This window comes from Miscanthus floridulus, chromosome 15 (assembly GCF_019320115.1).
Source record: "Miscanthus floridulus cultivar M001 chromosome 15, ASM1932011v1, whole genome shotgun sequence".
Classification (NCBI taxonomy): domain Eukaryota; kingdom Viridiplantae; phylum Streptophyta; class Magnoliopsida; order Poales; family Poaceae; genus Miscanthus; species Miscanthus floridulus.
In genome coordinates, this window is record NC_089594.1 from 17,534,814 (window position 1) to 17,540,718 (window position 5,905).

At 40.3% G+C, this 5,905-nt stretch overlaps 2 long non-coding RNA genes across 2 annotated transcripts; both read right to left on the reverse strand.

The window, feature by feature from the left end:
• Positions 1-531: 531 nt before the first annotated feature.
• Positions 532-2,236, reverse strand: LOC136506472 (uncharacterized). Its single transcript, XR_010771620.1, has 3 exons — positions 2,131-2,236; positions 936-2,039; positions 532-848 (listed from the first exon to the last, which is right to left on the reverse strand). It is a non-coding gene; the product is annotated as an uncharacterized lncRNA (long non-coding RNA).
• A 2,123-nt stretch (positions 2,237-4,359) lies between these two features.
• On the reverse strand, positions 4,360-5,655 carry LOC136509184 (uncharacterized). The gene is made up of 2 exons (XR_010772248.1): positions 5,340-5,655; positions 4,360-4,765 (listed from the first exon to the last, which is right to left on the reverse strand). It is a non-coding gene; the product is annotated as an uncharacterized lncRNA (long non-coding RNA).
• Between the last annotated feature and the right edge of the window lie 250 nt (positions 5,656-5,905).

Sequence of the window (5,905 nt, forward strand, 5' to 3'; positions counted from 1 at the left end):
GTCCGGCACCATGGAGGTCGCTTGCGCCATGGAGGAGGCGCTGACTCAGAGATGATGCCAGACTCGGAGATGACGCTGGCCTCGGAGATGGCGCTGGACTCAGTCGAGATGGCACCGGACTCGGTTGAGATGGCGCCGGACTCGGTCGAGATGGCGCTGGACTCCGTCGACGTGGTGCTGGACTCCGTCGAGGTGATGCCGGAGTCTCTATGTGCTCGCTGCGGCACGTTCCACGCCGACAACGACGACGAAGGCTGCTACCAAGCTCGCCGCGAAGCTAGCAGGTGTGCATGTTGCGGTATTGTACAAAGAGACTACGATCTCACAACATGGATACTTGATGGCATAGAAAAATTAGATTGTGAACTCTACATTCCTGATGTGGAGAAGCTTCAAATGGATGGTGACACAATACTTCTTCCTGAGCACATTATCAAGAAGTTGGACCAGATCTACAATATGAAGAAGTTGGAAGATGCAAAGATGAAGCAAGATGCAAAGAAAGAAGAGTAAGGTACATGTCTCATTCAGTCGACCTTACAGGCATGCAAAAACTAATTTGCTAGTAATATTCTTGCTTCGGCTAGCATGCTGCAAAGACTAACATGCTTGCATCTTCTAATATTCTTCTTCTAATTTAATGCAGGAAGGCTAGCAATTGCTTTGGCTAGCACGGAAGATTCACAAGAGATTTGCAATGGCAGCCGATCTTCTTTCTCTAGTTTTTCTTTTTGTATGTGAGGAATCTTGAACTTACTGCACCGTTTAACTTTCATGGTTTCCCTCAAAACACTCTGAAGTGTTACAAAAATCCTGTTTGCTTTCCACGGAGAGTACTCTAAGAATGCCTACAAAACATGTGTTCAAAAATTCAATCAATGAGTATATTAGTTGTTCAAGAAACAATGGAACAAGTGAACAATTGATCAATTTACCTGTTGGACTGCTGGAACTACATCTTTTATTGTTTTTGCATCCTTCTTGTATTAAATAGCTTGAATAGCTCAAAAAAACACCAAGTCTAAAATGTTAAAATCCAGAGAATTGGGTGGTTGACAAATGAGGCGAATGTCAAACTCTTCTTGCTTAGCAGCCTCACAAAAAATAGGATCATCCACTTTTAAATGGGAAGGTGCATTATCTTGTTGTATGAAAATTGTCTTGTTCACATCCTCTCTTTGCCATTTGTCTCGAATGGCAGGCAGCACATTGTTTACCATGAAATCTCTAATCACCTCTCTTGTGATTGAAGTAAGTGGCTTGATTACTTGTTTTTGGCGAAGACGATCGTGACTTCTTCTAACAGCATGTTCATAAGTGACAAGTGGAAAACAACCTATTTTTCCATGAAAAACACATTCTCCATTCCTAAACCTTGGCCGAGCACAAACACACAAGAACATGAGCCTAGGGATGTAATTCTTGTTTTTACAAGTGCGATGTGGTTCATCTTCCCCTGGTAGCAAGTAATATTTTTCAGATTTTTGAGAGAGGTAGAACCATTTTTCATCAATGAACACAAAATCAAAAAAAATCCTTAAATCTTTGATCACCAAGCAAACCCTGCTCAATCATGTCAACACACCACTTCAACCTAGTCTTCTTGTTAGCATCTGTGAGGTATGGTTTGATGCTACTAGAGTGATGCTTAAGCAAACCTTTTTTCAAATACCTTTGTATCCTAGCTTTGCTCATACCAAGTTTACTAGACACATCTTCTATGGTAATTCTTTGTTTGAGAGGAATGTTGCGCAATTGTTCCAAATCAAGAGGGACTTCCTTGTGGCCACATGTACCCTTCTTTTTACTTGCAACCACAACAGGAATGTTATGAGCAAGTTGGTGTTTACCTCGCTTCCATAAGCACTGAACTGACCGAATGTGCACTCCAAATTGATCAGCAACAATTCTTGTATCCTTCTTGCCTAGTGTCCCATTCTTGCTTCTAGCCAACAATGCTTGGTACACTTGTCTTGTGACTTCTTCTGTCATGTCCTTCCTTCTATGGTGTACTTCAACGGGAACCTCAACATCTTGTTCTATTAAAAGAAAAAAGAACATTCTTCTTGTTAGCCACGATTACATAAAAAATAATCAAAAAAGGAAAGAACAAACTGAAAAAAAAATTACCAGCGAGGTTTTGTATGTAATCAAAGTCAACCGCACCATATTCATCTAACAGCAAGTTCAAATCAAATCCTGTCCAAAAATGAAACAAAAAATCAGAGAAGATGGCGCTTGAGGGAAACAACAAACTCAAACAAGAGAGGTGATTACCATTGTCGTTGCCGGACTCCAATATTGGCTCGTTGAGATCGAAGGCAAGATTGCCGTTGTCATCTTCTTCTAAGCTATATAATAGTGGTATCTTATTTGTCTATAAGAAACTTTTTTTATTATTAATTCTATCCATATCCCACCTTCTCTTTCCTAATCCTCCTCACATTCACTTAATGTATGGCCCATCATCTGTATATGCTTTCGTGCCCAGCTTAGTACTTGCATGAGAGCCAAGCTCTCCTCTCTCTCCTCCTCCACGTCACTATTTGCTTGGCTATAAGACAGTTATTATTATACTTGCTTTAAGGAACGTGGAACCAATTCCATGGCTAAGTGGAAATAAATAAATGAAAAAAATTGCCGCCCCACAACATAGGCGGGAATAGGCGGTCACCAAGCCAGATATAGTAAATTCACCGGGAAACGTGTGAGCTGAACTCGTCGCCAGCAACACTTTTTACTGTCCTCTCTCCTTCACGTTATTAAATACTCCATTTGTCCAGAAAAAATATAATTAATAGATTCGTGCAAGTCAAAGTAACTCAAGTTTGACCAAATTTATAGTAAATAGTATTAGCATTTATGTCTCCAAATAAATTTATTATAAAAATATATTCTATAACTAATCTTATGGTACTTATTTTGTATCATCATTGTTAGTACATTTTTATATAAATTTAGTCAAAGTTCAAACTGTTTAACTCCTCGAAAAATGAGAATTACATTTCTTGTGGACGCACTAGGGCGTGATTAGTTTGCTGTGTCTGGGCTAGCCAGGTTGATGGGATACAGAGCACCAATGTGACAATATATTTTTAGATAAATATTTCTTTATACGCCCTGTTCGCTTTGCTGAAAACCAATGGCTGAAAGTGCTGTTCATTAATTTGTTGTGAGAGAAAAACACTGTTCGTTCGCTGAAATATTACGGCTCATAAGAAAAGCGAACAGGGCCATAGTGAGAATGGCTCGGACTTTTTTTTTTTGGCTGCGTTGTTGGCCGGAAAGAACGTTCAGATCGGAAGAGATTAATAAAGGGATGGACCTATGTTGTCTCAAACATGAGCCGATATTTGGTTGGGTGGGAATTTTCCTTGCCCTAGGAGCGCCAAAATGCAAAAGGATCTTAATTCCCATTTGCGAAAATAAAATCAGGGGACCCAAGCTAAGTTAAGGCCATGTTTGTTTCAGCTTTCCTTGTATGGTTAGCCATGGTGTGATTTGCCATATTTCTTTGTGTATTTCACTGCATATGAACATTGAAATTCACTTGAACCTTGTTTCCTCAAAAAAAAAATCACCTGAACCTTCATAGACCATAATCAGGAGTTAGCTAAAAATTTATTATATTGGTGCATATGTATATCAATACTGTGTGTAGTTGCGCATGTACGTGATCAGTTGGAACTAATGGGGTAATTTTCCTACTTCGTTTTAGAATGCAGCCCAGTATGTGAAATGGACAGAAAATTTTGCCATACAGATCATGTTCATATTTTGTTTATTGATGTGTATAGTGGTCATTCATATATATATATATATTGATATATGTATGTATGTGATAGATATGTACCTGTAGCTACCGTCAATGAATCTGGTGTGTCCAAATCTGCATGTGTAATATATTTGTTTACTACTAATATTTGGTTTCCTAGCCTTGGCACTGAGGTTATTCTTCTTTTGTTTTGTTTTTGTAATTCCTCATCAAAGACGCAGATAGCTAAAATGCGTCCCTGGTAAGACCCTCCTGAGACATGTTTTAGCTATCCGCGCGCGTCTCTGAGGACCCTTCTTCAAAGGCACATTTTGTTTAAGACGTGTCTCTGATGGGAGTCATCAGAGACGCGTAATACAAGTCTGTGAGATCTTGATGTCACAGACGCCAATTCTCTAGGGCATTTTTACACGTGTATTGTGACATTAGGGGCGCCAGCAAAAGTTATTGAAGTAGGAACTGTCATATCAATGTCCATACAAGATAATTAATGTTATATGAAGCACACATCACAATTTGTTAATTATCTATAAAAGGCAACATAAGCTGCTACATATACAGCTTGTACGTAAGTGACAAATAAGTAATATATATTCAATTCTATGCATATATATATATATATATATATATATTCAATTATCTATAAACATACAGTATCAAATATGGAACCTAGCTTTGTAGATCTTGAGGCAAGGAACCCAGCTAGCAGTGCAAACTTATTTAAAAACGGACACCTGAGGAGTGAGTAATGGTCATTTATTTAGAGAAAAAAATGTAACCATTTTCCCACTGACACCAGAAATGACACGTCGTAGAAAACTGTTAACTGTAGACGGTTGGAGCATGATGGGCTGTCGTCGGCGGGTCGCCCGCTCTCTTCTCGTAGGACCCATCATGGGGTGTTACGTAATTTATGACCGTTCTCCGGGGGCCGGTTACGGCCGATAGCGGTAGTGTGGGGTGTCGGAGGACCGGTTTCCGGGGGACGATCTGCGTTAACAAAAGATGGCGCAACAATCTTCTTAATTAAACTACTCATATATAATACTATACATTCTTTTTTCTGTGGATGTGCTATAAGCAAGTTAAAAATATTCCTTTTCTAACTATATATGTAGTTTCTTATTAAATACCTCTTGTTTCCTTAATGTACGTTACAATTTATATGACTTAGTATATTTTGTTAATCCACCACGTACTATACATGGATTAAGAGACAGTCCTTCGAGTTTAATAAAGATATATAGCAGCAGACACAGTTGTCATCGTTGAAATAAACATATAATCGTCTAGTCTAACTCATTTTTAGTTTAATTTAATGCTTTAAGGTTTGCCATCGAAAGAATTATATAATTATGAAATTTCCATGGGGGCTACCTAGTAACTCCTATAGGTAGCCAAAGAATGAAGTGGATGAGGGCCGGGCTTTTGATTTACTATAATGAAAATATTTTCCTACAAAAATGCAGCAACGAACTAATATGCAAATAGTTATACCCGCATCCGCACCATGTGTGCATGGGTAATGGATGTTGCCCTGATTTGGGTGGCCGTGGACACTTACTATGGCAGCTGCTTCCGCTGCTTCCGGTGCTTCCTGTGCTTCCGGTGCTTCCTGATTCGCATTCGGTAGCCGTTGCCAGCAGGAAGACGAGGCCGCCGCCGCTGCCGTCGTCGCTGCAGACCACAAGAAGCAGCAGCAAAACTACACCAAGGACAACGGGCGACCTCGTCCAAGCATGGTAGTTGCTGCTGGTCGACATGCTGTATGCCTCCAAGAGATATATTTCGATCGAGAAAAATACTAGTAGTACTACAGATGAGCGCACGATTTGCTAGCAGCATGGCTCCGCGCGCCCTTAAATTAGCAATGCCTCCAGTCATGCAGACGATAGTGGACGACTTTGACCGTGCTTTTTTGTGTGCCCGATAATATGCTTATGGACGGTAATGGGTCGGGTCGATCCGACCCATAAAAATAAGGCCAAACTGAAGGTTTCCCTCACACCCATATCCTAAAACCCTAGCCTCTCACCGCCGCCCACAACTTGCCGTGAACAGACACCGACGCACGCAGATGTTCGTTGCCTCGTCCAACCATACGTACGTCGATGCATGTTCGTGTACATG